The sequence below is a fragment of the Tupaia chinensis genome, unplaced genomic scaffold (genome assembly GCF_000334495.1).
Source record: "Tupaia chinensis unplaced genomic scaffold, TupChi_1.0 Scaffold000542_1, whole genome shotgun sequence".
In the NCBI taxonomy this organism is placed as follows: Eukaryota; Metazoa; Chordata; class Mammalia; order Scandentia; family Tupaiidae; genus Tupaia; species Tupaia belangeri.
In genome coordinates, this window is record NW_006160055.1 from 1887536 (window position 1) to 1907946 (window position 20411).

At 40.2% G+C, this 20411-nt stretch overlaps 1 long non-coding RNA gene across 4 annotated transcripts; it reads left to right on the forward strand.

The window, feature by feature from the left end:
* The first annotated feature begins 1709 nt into the window (after window positions 1–1709).
* LOC102474299 (uncharacterized) lies at window positions 1710–19900 on the forward strand. 4 transcript variants are annotated; one of them, XR_001371046.1, is made up of 6 exons: window positions 1710–1773; window positions 1965–2125; window positions 3139–3249; window positions 3942–4173; window positions 7206–7244; window positions 19726–19900. It is a non-coding gene; the product is annotated as an uncharacterized LOC102474299 (long non-coding RNA). The 4 variants fall into 4 exon arrangements; XR_003550891.1 differs by lacking the exon at window positions 7206–7244; XR_003550890.1 differs by lacking the exon at window positions 19726–19900 and having other exon boundaries at window positions 7206–7267.
* The last annotated feature ends 511 nt before the right edge of the window (window positions 19901–20411 follow it).

A 20411-nucleotide genomic window follows, 5' to 3' on the forward strand; every position in this document is an offset into this window, starting at 1 on the left:
TTTTTCTAACTATGCCATACATGAACTGTCTCCTTCTGTCTTGATTAATTTAATCTTTAAGGTTTAGAGTTTGGGCAGGTGATTGTTGTGGTCTGTCATGTTATTTTTGTTGTCCTCATGGTCATCCTTGTGCCTTTTATGTCCCTGAATGATCACCTTATCTGAATATCTAGGGACAAAATTGCCTACCATTCTATATTTGCATATTTTCTACATAGACAACTCTTATCACTTAACGAAGGGGCTCAAAGTTGATTGTTTTTTGAAAATGCAATATACAAAAGTAAAAAATGTTCTTTTTGATGTATCAGGAGGTTTTATGCGTCACACACACACAGAGAAGGGGACAACTTGACAACTTATTAATCACAATGATCTACTCACTTCTCTACCTGCTAACTCACACATACACACATTCTGTCTCTCTCAAAAAGTAGAGAAGAAAAAATTCAAAAGGGTGACACTTGGCTTTAAATTCTATGTTATTTCCACATATTTATTTGGAAAAAAAAATAGAATGTTAGAAATTTTTACATGTAGAAAACAAACAAAATACTTGTAACAGAATACTTGTAAAATACTTATGCAGACACTCTTGTAAGAGCTTTAGACATATTTTATCTTCACCATATTCTCATGAAATAGGTACTATTATAATCACTATCTTAGAGGTAAGAAACTGAGACACAAAAAATAAAGCAATTTTTCCCAAGATTCTGTGGTTGGTAAGTAGCAGAGCAGGGATTTGAACCAAGCCATCTGTCCATGTTTATACACTTAACTGCCAAGCTATGATGCTTTGTTTTACAGGTGGAGAAACTGAAGCCTTGAGATTGGAAAAGACATACTTCATATGGCTCAGGTAATAACAGGCCAAATAAGAACTCTGTTCTCTACTACCTACAACACTGCCCCAGTCTCTACCTCCAAAACCAAACTACATCAGTTTCCAAAGTAAAAGGGGAAATTTGATGGCAGATCAAGGATGCTTCGGGATGGACCAAGAGGAGAAGATGATAACATTGCTCATCTCTCTTGATCTGGTCAAAAAGGGTCAGCTGGTTCAACACTGAGTAACAAATTTTAACATAAAAGCCAAAACCTTTGCCAGCAGCCTTCTGTAGATTCAAATGTTGTTGCAACCACTCACTATTAGGTCATTGGAGAAGTCATTGTGCATTTTTGCATAGAAAAATACATCATGACTTTCCCAAAGACCCAGTAGTTGTGTAACCTTGAACAAGTTACCTAACTTCTCTGAGCTCTGTCATTTGCTCTGTAAAACTGAGTTAAACACACTTCCTCCCAGGATTGGCAAGGAGATTTATGTAGGATCACTGTGCAAAACAATTTGCACCATACCCAGTGGTGCATTGTGGGTATTTCATATTAGTCCTCTTTGGACCATTCCTACTCCCCTAAAATTCAGCTAGAACCAAACAGGGACCACTGAAATTTCTGCAAAATGGCATACAATGGAGTAAAATAAACATATAGGTCTAGAGGATTGTCCCAGGGTCTGAGGAGTGGAAACCTCCATTCCATTCACTACTTAGCAAGTTGTGCAAGAGTTACCACCAGGAGACGTGCCCCACAGCCCAACTCTGTTTCTAGAAAGAAAGAGGAGTATTGTGAGCTGTAGCCTGAGTCACAAAATCCCTTTGTGTCTCCCAGGAGAGGGGAGGTGGGGCCTCAGGCTAGAGGAATAGTGGGGATGGGGTGACCTGGCAGCCTCAATTTCATCTAAGAAAGACTGGCTTGATGCCCAGCCTGGTGTGTTGCAAGGGCTGGTGGGTGGAGGTGTTCTGTGAGTTGGAGACAGGTGTGGGCCAAGAGCAAAGACTTGGAAAGAGAGAAATGTCTCTTTCTTCTTTCTTTCTACCTGTATTATTGAATTAATTAAATTTTATTTTTTAATTTTTTAGCCTTAAAGTGGCTTGATTTCCATGCCTGATTTTTTTCAGTAGGTACTTGAAATGTCATGGGGCCTTGGTAGACCTTCCTGGATTCATCTTCCATTCCTTCCCTTCAGCATGGACGAAATCTCATCCCTACTGAACTGATAGAAAACAAATGGGTGAGACTACAAGACTCCCGGAGACTAAAGAGTACTTTCTTTATCTAGGTCAGTTTGACTTTCTATCATTTCAACTGGAAGGTAATTAGACCAAGGACAAAGGGCAGACTCTTTTCTGGAAAGAGATCTCTTGCTTTTTACTATCATCTCTCTCTCTCTCTCTCTCTCTCTCTCTCAATTCCTCCCATATTTATAAAACATAGCATCAAGGATATTTCCCTATTCAGCCCAGGCAGAAGTGGGTTTTTTCATTTCTTGGGTGCTAACCAACTGAGTTTCCCTTCTTCTAGAAATCCCTGCTTCCTATGGATACAAAATTATTGTAGCTACTAGGGTCTTATAGCCCTGATAAAACATAATTTTCCTGAAGACAAAAATCATCAGCAGCTTTGTTTTATCAAGGCTACTCACTACAGGTCCTCTCAGACTGGGACATATGATCAATGTGGGTTTATTCAAGGAATGTCTGCTCTCTACCCACATCTGTATTCACAGTTTCCCACATCCAGGATGGTAACCTATGTCCTATCACCATAAAGTGAAAGGCCATTATACTGTACAGTGGTGTTTATGTTGAGGAGAGGCCCCTGGGACTACTTGTGCCCTTCAGATGATAAGCTCTCAGGTGAGCAGGGCATCAACGCTGGATAGGCAGTTATTAACCAAGTGCATGTTAGGTACTAAAAGACTCAGAGCCTTGTCCTAGGCCCCTCAGTGTCTATACCAAGAGCTCCTAACTTTGCTCATTCCACAACACCTAAATTATACATGTATTAATTTGACAAAAGGGAGTAACCCAAATGTATTCCAGAACTAGACAGTCCCATGACCACAGGCAGTACAAAGTTTCATCCTCCACTGTGCTTCCAGCCCCTCTGCTAGAGTATCTGACATGTAATAGTTGCTCAGCAGATATGTGCTGAATGGATGGAAAGGTGGGTGGATGTGATGCTGCTGACAAATGACCACAGCTCCCATTTGGAGGAGAAGCATAGTAAAGAGTGTTACAGTTAGAAGGGACTTTAGGGCTCATCTAGACCAACCTCTTATGTTTAAGACAGAAAATGGAGCCAAGGCCACCGATTCTGACAAGAACTGAGGAAAAAAAGAACTGGAGGTATGAGATGCCATTGGAGAAGCTGTCTTTTCCACCTCCATGCCTCAATTAAAAGGTGGGCATTCAAAATGTCATGGGGCCTCAGAGGACCCTCCTGGGCCCATCTTCCCTTCACCTCCCCTCAGCCTGAACTGTAACTCATCCCTATTAAATGCACCGTGCCTACCCTCACCCCTCCAGTGACCTCTGGCTGGGCCAGATCTTATTTTTACATTCTTAATGCACACAGATGTTCTTTAGCATTACTTCTCACATTTGTGATTCTATTTATAGGTAATATTTATATTGTGATTCTATATATAGGTAATACTCCTCTCACATTTGTGATTCTATTTATAGGTAATACTCTGATTGTGAGCTTCATAAAGCTGGGGGGATCAAGGTTCTAGCTTGTTTATTTCTCATTATTCATAGTATTTCCAACATCTACCATCATAATTGAATTGCATAGGAAATATTTGTTAATACATTAATTTATTGATTATTTACTTTTTTTTCAAATACATACAAAATTTTTCATGAAATCTTATGTGGCTCTCTATCAAAATGAGAACTGTAAAGCTGAATCTGAGAAAGCTGATTAGAATTAAGGTGGGCTGAGTTCTGCTCTAGAGAGTTAGCGAAAACTAGAAAAATGACTATTAGAACAAAACAAAGAGATTTTGTCTTTGAAAAGATGGGGTGTCTTAAACCACAGACTAACACTAAGCTTAGTTGAGGGAGGCTTACTCCAGGATATTGGTCTAGGTAAGATAGTGAAGCAGGAGATTTGGCTAGAGGAACTGAGACTTCAAGCAACCAGCCAGCAGTAGCCAAGTGGCAACTGGGAGAGAAATATGGGCCCGAATTTGGGGAGACACCACATAGAACACCAATGGAAAGAACTTGGCCTTCTCCTGAACTCAGGACTAACGGAGGTGGAAGAGCTAGCCAGAGAGTGAAACATATGCCTGGTGTTGTCAACTCTTGCCTGTGTAAGGTACGTGCCTATCAATTGTCCTCTAATATATACACTGCATACTAAGATTTTGACCTATATTCTGAAAATCGAGACCTCTATCATGAGGCTGATTCATCACCAAGATAGACTTTAGAGTCAAAGCATGAATGAGAAACTAGGTTGTGGTTCTAAGGTCTGGTCTGAGGAAGGAAATTGTGACAAACTAACAATGCAGCCAATGAGTCATGTTGGTACCCATAACAGTGAGGAAACAATGGGGTTATATATGAGGTGTTCAAATAGAAACTGAGCCCTAAGATGTTTGAAACCTTGATGAGTAGAAGTTAAAAACAATTTTTAGAGCTAATCTACTAAAATTGCTAATGGCAAAATTTTAGACTCTGAAATTTCACCTATAGGCATCTGCTATAGGTGGAATGCTTCTATCCCCTCCAAAATTTATATTGGAATTCAGTCCCCAACACAGCCATATTAAGAAGTTAAGGCCTCTGAAAGCTGATTAGACCATGAGGGCTTCACCCTCATGAATAGCATTACTGCCTTTAAAAAGGGCTGGAGAAAACCCTCTTTTTCTTGAATGCAAGTTACCAGCATGGAAGCAGGGACCAGTCTCTCAGCAGACATTGAAATGCTAGTAGCCTGATCATGAACTTCTCAGTCTCCAGAACTATAAGAAATATATTTTTGCTGTTTATAAATTACCCAGTCTCAGGTATTTTGTTAGGGCAACATGAATTAGTTATGACAGCATCTGTTCTAGAAATTTTTTTATATCTCTACATGAGAAATGCTCAATAGTCATGGCAGCATTTAAAGTTAGTAAGACTCTTAACATAGAGTTACTGAATCAATAAAACTGGGTCTCTTGTAAAGTCTAATATGAGCCTCTTCACTGAAGTACACCCTTAAAGACTAGCCCAATAAAGTAAACTACATATATACCATGCTATGTTCTATGGCAGTTAAAAGGAAGATATAGGCCCAGCTGTGGAAGTGCAGGTGATATGGCAATACTCTGCAATGCTGGAGCCACATGAGAGAGATTGGGTAGACTTAAAACATGTTGGGTGCATGGTTGTTCCCATCTGGCTGAAAGTCTGGAAGAGGGGAAGGATCACTGTGTGGCAGGACCTGCCAGGAGTGCCTGTCTCTCTGTCTCTCTCTCTCTCTGTCTCTCTCTCTCTCTCTCATGTTCTCACTCTTTCTTTCTCTTGTATAAAATAAAAAATACATATGCATTAACACACACATAAATATGTACTGATATGGCTAGATTTCCAAGTCATATTGTTATATGGGGTTTAAAAAAAGGCTAAGCAATGCATAGTATACAATCCTCTTTAAATTTAAAAGGATCAGACTTTTTATATTTAAGAAATAAAGTTGGTGGAGGCCAGTAGATGGTATGGAGTTGAAGGCACTTGGATCCCACATGACCAACTATGCAATTGAAGCCCCAGACTTGGCAGCCTGAAAAACACGCAGGGCACATGTGCATGCATATCCAAAATCCTGAGAGAATAGATGTCTAGAATCCTGAGAGAAGGGACTGAGGCATGGCCATCTCCCCTAGGGGGTGCTTTCTCATTTGCACTTTCTCTTTCTCTATCTCTTGTGAGTGCATGTAACCCTATAGCAAAATAAATAAATTAGTTAATTAAGATGGGTAAGTATGTGTGATATGTAAGTGTATATACAAACACAGAGACATATATACAAGCATACCCGCATTATTTTCTATGTTTTTGAAAGTATTTGCACCAATCAATTGGACAGTGATCATTTTAAGGGAGAAGTGATGAATGAAGACTTTGGCTTATCTATATTTTAAATGTTTTATTACACATTATTTCTATAATTAACTTTTTTGTTTTAATTTCTTCAAGCTGGAAGCTATTTCTATCTGGCAAGAAAGGAAACATCAACAGTCTTTTAGCATAGATAGTCTCTTTGTTCTCAGGAAATGGCCCAAATGAAGCTTTAAATAATATAAATGGACTGTCTCCTGTGCTCAAGATGTGTTTGCCAAGAGGAAAAGTTCTTTGGGGGGTTAATAGCCCCTGTGTTAACATGTTCTCATGTTGGAACTGAGCAAATTGCACTAGGTTTTTGAGGAAGTGTGTCCTAACTGGAAAAGGAATGAAGGCCCAGATAAATTGTGGGCCATGCATGCCTCACTGAAAAGTATCATGCCTAATGTTTAAGCCCCTGTGGTTAGAAGTTGGGAACAAGAGGCTTGAAATATTTTCAGAAGATTTTCCAGAAGATTCTGGCTAAAAGCTGTGCTGTTTCCATGCCCAGATAATGAAATGAGGAAGAGTCAAAAGACACAGTTCCCCTTTGCCCTTCACAGAAATACTTGGCCAGATCCAAGATGGTGGTTATTGTAAATGGCATGTGTTTTTTTGTTGTATTTTTTCAGTGGGTCATTATTTTTACTGATATGCAATGAAGGTCTAAATTGGCATGTATTTATTTTGTTTTTTGCTCCCTTACTGATCTCATTAGTTCTCCTAGATTTTTAATTCACTCTCCAAATTTGTGTGGATATAATAGCTGTTACAGGCTGAATGCTATTAGCCTAAAATTCACATGTTAAAACTCTAACCCCCAGTACTTCAGAATGTGACTAAATTTGGAGATAGGACCTCAAAAGAGGTGATTTAATAACATGAGGCTATTAGGGTAGGCTTTAATCCAATTTAACTGGTGTTCTTATGAGAATAGGAAATTTAGAACCCTAGGTGTGCATTCAAAGAAGTTTGGCTATGCAAAGAGACAGTAAGAAGAGCGTGTCTGCAAGCCAAGGAAAGAAATCTTAGAAGAAATTTATAAACCCTTGGATCTTAGATTTTCCCACCTGCAGAACTGTGAGAAAAAAACATTGTTTAAGACACCCAATTTGTGATATTTTGTTTTGAGAGTCCTAGCAAACCAATATACCATCATACAATCAGAAAAATTCAGGTGTTCAATCCCCATAGTCTATTATTTATTTCTGTTTCCTACCTTATTACATTGACTACCACATATATCCTTTCAAATTTCAGGATACACAATGAGAGTGAAGACCTCAATTGACTTTCCAGGTCTGTTTTTATCAAGTCACCCAATCTGAAACAATTAACTTTGAAAGGTGTTACATTTATTCAATTAATCCAATGAGGTTGACTCTGTCATCCCAGTGATTAAGTGAACAGATTGAGGGTCTATGGGGTTGAGTGACTTATCTGGGGTTTCAGTTGATAATCAGGACCCAGTTTTCAGTTTCCAGATAAAATTTCTTCCTTATTTTGTTTTATCATCTAACAATTGACTAACACTTATTTACCCTTTTTTGAGGGGAAGGTTGTTTACTCCAAATGAAAAACAGAGCAAAAGAGCTATATAATAGAATCTTTGGTGTCTGCTTTTCCGGCCTTTTCTGCTCTATTGCTTAGAAAGGTGGCAAATAACAGTGGGAACTATTTGGCATTGTAGGCAGCTCCTAGGATAATTTCTGCCTCAGATATCAAGGAGTGTGGGACATACAAAGAGACTTGCTTCAAAGAATTAGATACAGCAACAGTAATAATATGTCATTTCTAAGATTAGGTTAGAAAGGGACTTTGGTTTCAGTTTTACTCACCCTTTCTTGCTCTTTTACTCACACTTTTGGAAGCTAGCTGCCATGTTGTGAGCTGCCATATGAAGAGTGATATACGGCAAAGGACTTAGGGAGACCTCTGGTCAATAGGCAGTGGAGAACAGAAGATCTCAGTTCAACAGGGTGTAAGGAATAGAATTTTGAAAAGTGAACTTGTTGAATGAACTCTGAAGGCAGATCCTCACCCAATCTAGCCTTCAAGTGAGAGCACAGCCCCTCCTAATGTCTGGATTGCAGCATCATGATAGACTCAGATGCAAAAAAAAACTCAACTAAAACACATTTGTTTTCCTGATGCGTAGAAACTATAAAAATACATGTGTGTGGCTTTTTAAGAAATTATTTATTTAATTTTATTTACTGTTGTAATTACTATTATTTTTTAATTTGCTCACCAGAGAAAGACTGAGAAAGAGAGGGAGGGAGAGAAAGCAAACTGCCATGTCCAGGACTTCCATATGACACTGCAGTCTGTCATATGGAAGCCCCATGCCTTACCACCATGTCACCTGCTAGCCCCACATGTTTATAGTTTTAAGACTCTAATTTGGGGACTCATTTATCACACTACAACAGACAACTAATACATTCAGTCTGGAAGTTAAAAGGTCTGGGTCCTAGTCTTACCTCCACCAATGGCTTATAACAAATCCTTAAGCAAGTACTTTTCCCTCTCTGGGAGTTAGCCAGCTTCCTCTTTCATAAAATGAGGAATGTGGGAGAGATAGCTTTAAAATTTTATGAGTCTTCTGACATAACCTCCCAAATCTTTACCTTTGTCCCCTACCACCACCATCGCACTCCCATGACATATGTCACCCCTGAGGCTTCCTTAGAGATCTGTCATCCTTGCTCTTTTCAATCCTTCAGTGAAAGAGAGAAGAGCTTTTCACACAAGTGCTTCCATATTTCTCTAAAGAGAACTCCAAGAGACTCTAAAACTCTGTCACCTGACTGTAGAAAACACCTGGGCTCAGTGTCAGCCCAGCATAGTGAGTCTAGCAAATGGCATCTCAAGAGACCAGGCCCTTCCGCTTAGAATGCTGACATAGTGCCTTCTCCAGAACATCTGGTTTGGTTCCAGGGGGAGCAATTCACAGGTCTTAGGAGGAGGGAAAGGGGTCATCTGGAGGGTGAGGCCAGGTTGGGGAGTTAGGGCTCTGGAGTTCAAATCCATGTAATGCTGCTGGATTGTCTGGGTGATGTTGAACAGGATCCTACTCTAAAGCTCAGTTTATCTTCCTATAAAATACAAAGAAATTCCTGAGAGATTTCTACCTCTCCTAACACATCTCTGGCATTTTCACTAGTCTTTCCTCCTAGCACACTCTATAGACCTCTCTTCACAGCCTCCCCTTCAACATCCACAACCCTTCCTTAAAGGGCTCTCAATCTCCAAGAGAAAGTATGTCTTAAAGACAATAAGCACAGTAAGGAAAGTTGCTAGTGAAATTTAAGTTCAGAACCTCTCTCTCTTGCTTTTAGTTCTGTTTTATTTTGAGAACTTATTCATGTAGTCCAGTATGATAATCCACAGGTCCCGACAGCCATGAAGATGGCAACTGAGTTCTCTAGAAAAGGAAAATGGGGTACACAAAAATAATTAATGTTTTAGTACATTTTAGGTTTTTTTTTAACCCTACCTGCATTTGTGAAAGTAATCCAAGAGATGAGTGATTCATTGATGTTCAGAAGATTGTGTGTCAGAAGAGACAAATGCACCAACCTGCTGTCTCTTCTTGCTGTACGTGAAAGAAAATCTAACTCAAATAGCTTAAACTTGCAAAGGAGTTGATCAGCTCACCTAATTAAAAAAAGATGAAAGATATTTGCCTTCAATAGTTTCCTTTGGAACTTTTCCTCTTTCTTTATCTATTTAACTTCCACTTCATCTTCACACTATTCTTAAGATTGCTGCCAGCAGCTCCAAGGTGACAAACATCCTCTTTCACATCTGAAAAAAAGGTAGGAGCAACTTTGCTCCAGCATTCTTTTAGATTTGACCTGCTTAAGCTACTCCAGAAGCAGTAATTAGGGACTGGATATGCTATTTGACTTAGTGTCCAAAAGCCAAAGCAGCTTCATCTGGAACTGTTTGAATTCCCAAATAAAATTGGAAGCCTTTGAGAAAGAAAAAGGGGAAATGGGTACTGAGAAGATAACCAACAAGTGTTTGCTAAATAAACAAAATGGTTCTTAAACTTCAGAGTCCCAGCGTTTTAAAATGTTTAATAGCCATACCACCCACCCTTCCTGACCTTCTAGATAATGAGAGAAAATAGCACCACATCAGACAAGTGTATCGTGACACACGTGCAGATAATTATCCTCTTTGGAACCTAGTTCCTCATCTGAAAAAATGAAAATTCGAATAGGTAATCTCTACATGTCAATTTCTTTTATTTTTAATTTATTTAAATTTATTTATTTACATCCATTCACTGTACATCAATACAATATACAAAATGAGATATTCCATCCAGAATACATTGTATATTGGCTCAATAAAGGATATTACCATACATGTTATCATCAACAAATAATTTTCTATTTCTTGTTTCTTATATGTTTTGCTTTTTTCCCCCCTTAATCCCCTACCTCTCACCCTCTCATCCCCCCCCCCCCGTCCTCCCACACTGTCTCTGGTATCTACAGTTGTTTTTCATGCCTTTTGTTTTCACATTTCATTGATTCACTAAGAGTCTTAATTAATTTAAAAACTTGCAATAGTAAGCACAGCTGATGTATACATAACTATGAATACATGTCTGACTTAAGGTGTAAACCTCAGTGAGTAAAGTGAATATACTATAAAGTAGTACCTAGCTGGGGCTATATAGCTTACTGCAATCATTAAATAGGTATTAATACGTATTTTTAATCCATTTTTTAATTTCAAGAAGAAGTTTATTTTAATAGATCAAAATCAAAAAACGTTAAGAGAAATTTGCTTAAAACTTAAATCTGGGAAAAAGGGTGGGATTCAGTTCAAATAGTAGGTAGATGAACCTATCAATAGCTCAAGAGAAGACAAAAATTCTTAAATATGGAAATCAAAGCATCAGAGAAAATCAGTAATATTTTAGTCTAGAGTCAAAAAATTCTATTCACCAGTTCAATCTAATGTAATTAATCTCTCTTCTATTGAATTTGCAGTGTTACTGTGGTCTGATCTTTCCAAACTCTGGAAGTCAACATTCAACTCTGAGCTTGTCCCAACCATTAGGCTGGCCATTCTCTTGGTTGCTTTTTGTGCTCTTATTTCTGTTTATTCAATTTTAGTTTTCTTGCTGTAGCATTCTATTCAAAGCTTCTTGGAGATCTGGTCTGGTGTTGGTAAATTCGTTCGGGTTTTGTTTATCTGAGAATGTTTTTGTCTTTTTTTCCCCCTTATGAAAGATAATCTTGCTGGGTATAGTATTCTTGGTTGAAATCATTTTTCACTTAACACTTTGAATATATTTTCCCATTCATCCCTTGTTTGCATTGTTTCCGATGAGAGGTTTGATATTAGCTGGATAGAATATCCTTTGAAAGTAACTCAATGTTTCTTTCTTGCCAAATTTAGTATCTTGTCTCTGTCCATGGTTTTGGTCAATCTGGCTACGATGTGCCTTGGGGAAGATCTTCTTGGGTTAATTCTACGTGGGGTCCATCGTATTTCTTGGGTCTGGATATTTGAGTGTCTTTCTAGGTTTGGAAAGTTTTCTTCCAGGATTTGATGGAATAGATTATCAATGCCCTAATTAGTTTCTTCACCTCCTGGGATACCAGTTATTCAGATGTTTGGGCGTTTAACGGTATCTAGTATTACTTACATGTTATTCTCATTTTGGGGGTTATTTTCTCTGTCACTTTGGTAAAATTTTCTAGGTCAGAGGTTTTATCTTCTACAACTGGGATTCAGTCTTCTCCTTGATCTAATCTGCTTTTGATATTTTCATGAGAGATTTTGATTTCCTGTAGTATAGCCTTCATCTCTAACAATTCCATTGGATTCTTTTTTATGATGTGTACCTCCTCTTTCAGATTGTGCAAGAACTTACCTCCTGGAACTCAGTGTCTCTTTTCTCCTGGATTTTCTGGAGTTCGTGTCTCTCTTCTCTTGGATCTCTCTTAGCTTTGTCACTACGGATATTTTAAATTCTTTATATGAGATTTCCATGAGTTCCCTTGTATTGTCTGTGGGTGAAGAGGAGTTATTCTGTTCCCTTAGAGAAGAGCTACTTTCTTGGTTTCTCTTATTTCTTTTGCCTCTGTGATAATTTCTGGTCATCCGATGGTTTATACATTTTTTGCTAGTGTTTGGAATTAAATCTGAGCATTCAGAGGGATGCAGAAGGAGTTGACCTGCAATCTCTAAACAGTACTGTTTTTCTCCCTTTTTGCAGCAGATTAAATGGAAATTAAGGATTAATCTGACCCGAAAAGTATTCAGGTATTTGGCTACTGAGCACCTAGACCTGTTTAGAAAATCTGTGTATGGAGGCTGAGCAGAAAAGTGAGAAGGGTTAAAACAAAAGGGAAAGGAAAAGGAAAAAAAAGAAAATTATAAAGAAAAAAATTTTAAGCAAAAACTGAAAACCACATGGTGCATTCAGAATTCAGATATAGATGGCTGCTGATTAGCTTGTCCTATGGGGGCAGAGGGAAAGGTAAAAATTAGCAAGACAAAAGAGCAGCAGAGAGCTAGGAAGTTGAAAAGTTTAAAATAAATTAAGGAGAGAGAGAGAGTCAGAGAGAGACAGAGAGAATAAATAAGGTGCTCTAACCTGGCTCCTGGCTAAATCTGGGGGCAGGAAAGTGAAGTCTGGGCAGAAGGTCTTCAGTGGCTCTAATCTCTGAATGGGCCAATCAGAACTCAGATATATAGATGGCTACTGATTGCCTTGTCCTGGCTCCTGGCTCAATCTCTCTTAAGTGCCATTTTCTGAGATTTCACAACTCTGATAGAAGCTGAAGTGTCAATAGGCTCTCTTAATCCATATATAGACCTATGCTGCAGTCCTCATTGCAGGCCTATCTCTGCTCTCTTTGGTCCAGCTAGTGCTCCTAAGAATGACCTCTGTGAACTTTGTACCTGGGTACCCTTGTCAACTGGTTCTAGTTGTATCTGGCGAACAGAAGACATTACCAGGTCCAAGATGTCTTATTCTCTCCCTAACTTGGACCACATTTCTGGTAGTTCTGCCTCTCCAAGACCAAAACCAAGACCAAGGAAGCGTCTCTTATACAATTTCAGTTCGTCTTTCTTTCTTTCTTTCTTTCTTTCTTTCTTTCTTTCTTTCTTCCTTTCTTTTTTTTTTTTAATACATTTTGGCCATAGAATGTATCCACTCAGCAGAGAAAGACAATGAAAATGCATGCAGCCTTGGGCAGGAGTAGATTGTCACTATTCTATACAGTTTAGACAGCCTAGAGATCTGTTAGCCTGTAAGAGCATCTGTGCTCCAGTGGGCTTCCTTATAATACCTGCTTACTCAGGTAATCTAGATGGCAGGAAAGCAATGGAATACACCATACAGAGCACTCCATAGAGTATAAAAAAGATGATGCAAAAGAGCACATAGGACAATACAGCTAGATTCTCACATTTGTTTACAAGTATACCCAAGCACACATAAATCCACAGCTTGAAAGTAGATATTCTCAGGGCCAGCAGTTAGTGTAATGGCTATGTCACTGGACTCCCATGTAGTTGACCATGGTTCGAGTCCCAAACCCGGTGGCTTAAACTCATGCCGGGTGCATGTGCATGCATGCCCAAAATCTCAAGAGGAGAATAGAAGAGAAGGGATTGCAGTGTGGCCATGCTTCCAGGGGGTGATTTCTCACTTTCTGTCTCTGTCTCTCTCTGTCTTTCTGGCGAGCACACGTGCCCTATATAGCAAAAACCTCTCGAAAAAAAAGATAAAAGAAAAAAAAGAAAGCAGATATTCTATTTCATTTTGTTTTCCTCTTATCACCTTGCTCTCCTTGTGCCCATATGGTGCCTTGCACACACAGGCATAGGATCAAAGTTTGTTGAGTGAGTGAAGGATAGAAAATAAATTAATGGTTTACTTAGTGAATTCCCACGCCATGAATTGGAGCTGGAGAAGCAGGTTGCTCTTGGAGAACACCAATAAATCCCTTTGCTAATCTACCCTTCCAAATAGGCACAAAATGTTAGACTAAGAATCATAAATCTGTGGGAAAGTTGGAATTTGAACCAAATTGAATTACCTGTGCTCAGAACTGGTTGAGACTTGTCCAACCTCTGCCTATAACCCTCAGACATGCTATTGTTTCCAGAGCACTTGAGTATGTAAGAAAAACTAAGTGACTCTGTTAGGTTAATTAAACATTTTAATCTAGTGAGCAATTAAGACACCACAAGTAGTTAAGGATGCAGAATCTGAAGCCAGACTGCTGGGACTCAGATCCCATCTGTGCTGCTGACTGTTAGTGTGACCAAGAGGAAGTTTGACTTAACCTTTCTCTGCCTTAGTGCCCTCATTGGTAAAATGCAGATAATAATAATACTTTTTCATAAGGTTATTGGGAAGATCACATGAGTTACTACTTATAAACTGGCAGAGAAAAAGCACAAACAAATATTTGCTGTTATTATTCCTCCCTTTTGCATTCAGATATAGCTTGACTAATGGGCAAATTGGAACTCACAGATCTTACCACTTGGCCTCAGACTATTTGGTGTGAGATGAAGGACCCAAGGATTGTGAAGAAGTGGACTCAAGTCAGGGAACCATGCTCCTTTCCTTGGCTACATATCAAATCTTTGCCATAACCATGGTTCATGTCCTAGTCTTCTTTATATTAGTCATGGCCCATCAGTAAAGTTTGAAGCTCTAGTGGTACAGGCCCAGAAGTAATTGATAGAGCAGCAGAGACAAGAAGAATGCACCCTATTCTCTAAGAATAGAAATATTACAGGAAGCCCTGGAAGTCTTATACAAAATGCCTTCTTTGAGGGCCGGCAGGTGGCATGGTGGTTAAAGGTGCTGGACTCCCATATGGCCAACCGCAGTTTGAGTCTTAGACCTGGTGACTTGCTTTCTCATTTTCCCTCTCTCTCTCCTTCTATCTCTCTCTGATCAAAACTAGAAAATAATAATAATAAATAAAGTTAAATAAAATAATTCTTAAAAGAAAAAATGCCTTCTTTGCTCTGTGCGGCCCTCAACTCTCTCTCCCTTTTTTTTTTTTTTCTGAACTGAGAAAACTGTCATTTTGTGAAAAGAATAACAAAGATGCATATATGCCTATAAATGGAAGATGAAGTGGTGACTGAGGGCTTCTTCCTGCCAAGGAAAACAAGTGCAAGGCAGCTGGAAAGAGAGGAGCCAGGGGAACCAGTGGAATCAGAAGCTCTCCACCTCCCTGGGACTGGGCTCTGGCTTATGCAGGGCTGGCTGTCTGGGAACAGCAGTCCTGTGGTCCTTCGGGAAAGGCCTGCCAGGAACCTTGGGGCCATGGACCAGGAGTTGCTGGGAGCTAAATACTGCAATTTGCCATGGGAAAAGAAAGAGACAATTGGAGGCTGGTGGCCCAGAGAAACAGCTGTTTAATTCGACAGGCATCAACTAAATGATAGCTCTGTGCAAGGCACAGAACCGTGGGGCAGAAGGAGCAGGAGCAAGGTTGTTGTGCTTTCTATCCTTGAAGAGCAAGCGGTAATGGGAAGGGGACCCAAGAATGTGAGGGCAACGTAAATATGAATGTAACTATACCTTACAAAGCATTAGCTCTGTTTAATCAGAAATAACTAGGCTTCTGAGGAGCAAGGGGGGGTCACACTTAGCTTGAGGAAGTAATGTCAGAGGGAAATTTTAAAGGGGAGACAGGATTTTGACAGGTGGAGATGGGGTCATAGGGGAGCACTCTAGTCAAAGTGACTGGCATGACTAGGCATGGAGGCAGGAAAACAAAAGTTTCCTCTGGGAGGAAGCATGTGGTCCAACTTGACAGACCCTGCAAAAATACAAGAAAAGTGTGTAAGCACATAACTTGGAGGGGAACCATAAAAGCTAGACTGGGAAATATGTGCCAGGTTCAGGAGGCAATGAGAACTCACTGAGGGTTTAGAAAGCCTGAGAGCACAAGAGCCACACTGGGCTTTAAGATAGCTTATTAGCAGAGAGTGGAAATGGGTAGTAAGAAAGAAGAAAGGAGATGCCTTATAGTTATCAACCTTTAGAAGGACAACTAAGGCTTCTGTGACACTTAAAAAAACAATCTGAAGGGACCAGCAGTTGGCATAATGGCTACATTGCTGGACTCCCATGTAGTCGACCATGGTTCGAGTCCCAGACCCGGTGGCTTAAACTCACGCCGGGCACGTGTGCGTGCGTTCCCAGGATCCCAAGAGGATAATGGAGGAGAAGGGATTGTGGCATGGCCATCCCCCCTGGGGGGTGATTTCTCAGTTTCTGTCTCTCTGTCTCTCTCTGTCTTTCTGGTAAGCACACACGCCCTATAGCAAAAACCTATCCAAAAAAAAAAGGAAAAAAAAATCTGAATTCCCTACCACAACTTACCTAAGGACCCCACTCTGTCGCTGGTGCTTCATCTTGTGCCACCTTCACAATACTCTAGCAGCACTGGCTGTCTTTCTGGTGTGCTAATCAAGATTTTTCTATCTCAGAGTCTTAGCTTGTCTTCAATATGGCAACCATTGGCCTCTTGCCTCCCTGAATATACCAACTGTCCTTCCTCTGAAATACAGCGTCTAATCCTTCATGTCCTAGAATCTTAGCTGACCTGTGACTGCTTTGATCAATAGGATATTACTGAAGTGATGATAGACCTAACTAGGTCTAGTCTTTAAGAAGAAGGGCAACTTTTTCTTTTCTGCTCACTCTGAAGAAAGCCAGCCCTTATTTATCCTGAGCCCTCCGTGCTCTGAGGATGCTCAAGATAGCCAAGTGAAAGAGTTACACAGACAAACAGCATTGTCATCCAACCTCCAGTCATTCTAGCCCGCCTAATTCAGACATGTCAGTGAAGGAACTATCATGAAGGAACTATCCAGACAACTCTAATGTTCATATGACTCTAGCCCCAGTCATTACCTGACTATAATTGCTTGAGAGACCCCTGGTGAGCACCAACACCCATCAAAGCCCAATTAATCCATAGAACTGTGAGAAATAATAAGGTGTCTTTATTTTAGGTACTGAGTTTGGGATAGTTTTATCTTCTAGAATGTTCTGTCTCCTTTACTCTTACTCTCATATCCTTCATGGCTAATCACTGTCAAACTTCAGGCCCCCATCCCACTTCAGGGCCTTCAATTCCCACCCTCCCTAAACATTCTGGGTCTCCTTCCACCCTAGATGTTATTACATCATTTAAACCCTCTTTGCTCCCTTCCCACCATATTTCATAATTGAGTTATTCTGCTTAAGGTTGCTGCCTCTAACCCTTCATCAGGCATGGACTCTCTGAGTTCAGAAACCATGATTACCTTGATCACTATATTTCATCATTGTACCTAGCAGATGTGCTCGATACTTATTTATGAAATGGATGAATTAGTTATAATCTGTCTATATAGCACAGAGCCACTGACAGGATAATGATGAAGTTCCAGAGCCTCATAGTCGAGCAAGCAAATAAATGAAAAATTACATACAGCCATGGCATCTGTCTTGATCCAAGGAGCTCATCAGCTAGTTGAAAGTCTTTGAAGTGCATTCTTTCCATAACCCCCAAAGAAGCTGATCTAAGAATGTCTACATAGAAGCTGCTTGCTACATGTTCACCATTTTGTTGATAGAAAATTGGACCTGAAAACTGATGATTTAATTGCTGGATTACTAGTAGAGTTAGTTATGGAACTTCTGACAGCACAGGGATCCCCAGAAACCTGGAAGAGGTCATTTAAAAGGCAATCGACAGTGCCTGAGGTTTTGTTCTTCTCTTTTACCAACTGTCCCCAATACAGAGCAGAACTTCACCAGTCTCAATGGACTACTAGGATCATGCTACAGGTCTAATCAAAAGGAAGGAATGTAATCAGAAGCAGAAATTCAGGGGCAAAGTTATATAATCTTTTTTGTTATTCAATATTTCTTTATTTAACTTTATTTATTTATTTTAATTTAACCAGAGACAGACAGTGAGAAAGAGAGAGAGAGAGAGAGAGAAACTGAGAAAGCCATCAGGTCTGGGACTCAAACCACAGTCAGCCATGTGAGAGTCCAGTGCCCTTAACCACCATGTTACCTGCTGGCCCCCAAGTTATATAATCTTTGGACCCAAGCTAATCAAGTCACAGATGGGGTTTATAACTCTCATAATTATTGGTGGGCCAAGCTGTATTGTGTGTATCAACAACCTTCCTTACCATGATACCTAATTTTGATCCACACAGGTATGTCTGGGTTTTTTTTCAAGATTCATTGATTTAATTTAATTTGTTGTCATTGTTATCATTATTCAATATGACCAGAGAGAGAGAGACAGACAGAAAGCAAGCTGCCAAGTCCTGGACTCGAACTGTAGTCGGACATGTGGGAGTTCAGAGCCCTAATCACCATGCCACCTGCCAACTCCGGCATGTCTATTTTTATGTTGGCAAGTGTCAAAATTACTGCTAAGGTCTGTTTCCCTAACCTAATCTATTTTATGACACTTTCTTCTCCGATCTCTTCAGTACCCTTAGTGGTCTCTGAGTTCCTGCCTCATTCCTGCGCTCTGAGAGAACTGTAGTATACTACATGAATGGTTTAGGGCTTCTTCTCCCTCCTTCTTGATCATGTCGGAGAGGAGAGGGGAGGCTAAGAGGCTAGTGCAGGTGAGCATTTATTTGTGGCAGGTGATCAAGAGTCAGAGGGCCCAAGTCATTCTCCCAGCTTTGGCACCTCTAGCTAAGTGACCTTTATTCAAACACAATCTCCTGAGCCTCAGTTTATTCATCTGAAAGACCCATAACTAAGTGGAGGCTATTTATATTCATATGAATAATAATTACGCCTGCACCCTTCACAATGCAGATAAGAGATTTCTCTCCATTGATATTAAAATGCTAAAAATTTATATGTAAATACAATTTCTGCTCTCTGATTGTGAGGAAGCCTATGCTTGCTTAGGTTAGAAGATCCTGTATTCCTGTCCTGGCTCTGTCCTTAGTTATGTCACCTTAAGTAATTCACTATCCCACTTGGAGCCTCCGTGTCTTCATCTACAAAATGAGGGAGTAGAGTAAGTAGCCTGGAAGGTACTACTAAGGACAGTATTTTGGTTGTGTTTCACCATGCTTTTATCTCCAACAGAGCAGCTGGTGTGCAGCAGATGCTCACAAATAATTACTGAACAAACAAATTTGATATTTATGATCAAGCTGTGGAGTAAACGGACCATTCACATTCAGACTTGCTAAAAGAAATCTGCCTGAGGGCAGGGTATCAGATACAAAAGTGCCCTACTAAAAGCACTGAAGGCCAGGGTCCACAGGCCTTCACTCCGTCCTCATTTCCACAGTGTCCATCCTGGTTCTGGGGGACTTTAGCCTGGAATGGCATTTTCATATGAGTTTTGGGCAGATGCAGAGCCAAATCATAGTAGAAAAGGCAGGGGGCGTAGAACGGAGATGGGATACATGCAAGAGAGACGGGAGAGCTTGCAAAAGGAAGAAGGTGGAGTGTTTCACATTTCAGACTCTAACAAGAGGGGAAAAAAAGAAACCTTTGCAACCATGTATTCATGTAATAAAATCACTTAGTATCTACACAAGGACTCTGTGGGGAAGCTAGGTGACAAGGCCTATTGGTGATTAGACCAGTTTGAGTTTTGGGGAGAACAAAGATGTTGTTTCTGGGACTTCCTATCTCCTGCACCCATTCCCACCTAGCTGAACTGCCACACTATGATGCAGAAACTACATCACCTACTTTATTTTTGTGTTCTCTCATCTCCAGTCCAATTTCCACAGCATGACAAAGGAGGTGCTTACGGATGGCACACAGCTGGCAACAACTTCCTCCTCACTGGATAGCCCCTCTTCTGTCTCAAGCAGTATCTTTCCCCCTACCTACCTCATGGAGGGGACTTGTTGGTCTCAAAGGAGGAATTGTCAGAGCTTCTCAGAAACCTGCCTGAGAATGGGAGGGAGCTGAAGAGGAGATGGGATACATGCAAGAGAGACGGGAGAGCTTGCAAAAGGAAGAAGGTGGAGTGTTTCACATTTCAGACTCTTAACAAGAGGGGAAAAAAAGAAACCTTTGCAACCATGTATTCATGTAATAAAATCACTTAGTATCTACACAAGGACTCTGTGGGGAAGCTAGGTGACAAGGCCTATTGGTGATTAGACCAGTTTGAGTTTTGGGGAGAACAAAGATGTTGTTTCTGGGACTTCCTATCTCCTGCACCCATTCCCACCTAGCTGAACTGCCACACTATGATGCAGAAACTACATCACCTACTTTATTTTTGTGTTCTCTCATCTCCAGTCCAATTTCCACAGCATGACAAAGGAGGTGCTTACGGATGGCACACAGCTGGCAACAACTTCCTCCTCACTGGATAGCCCCTCTTCTGTCTCAAGCAGTATCTTTCCCCCTACCTACCTCATGGAGGGGACTTGTTGGTCTCAAAGGAGGAA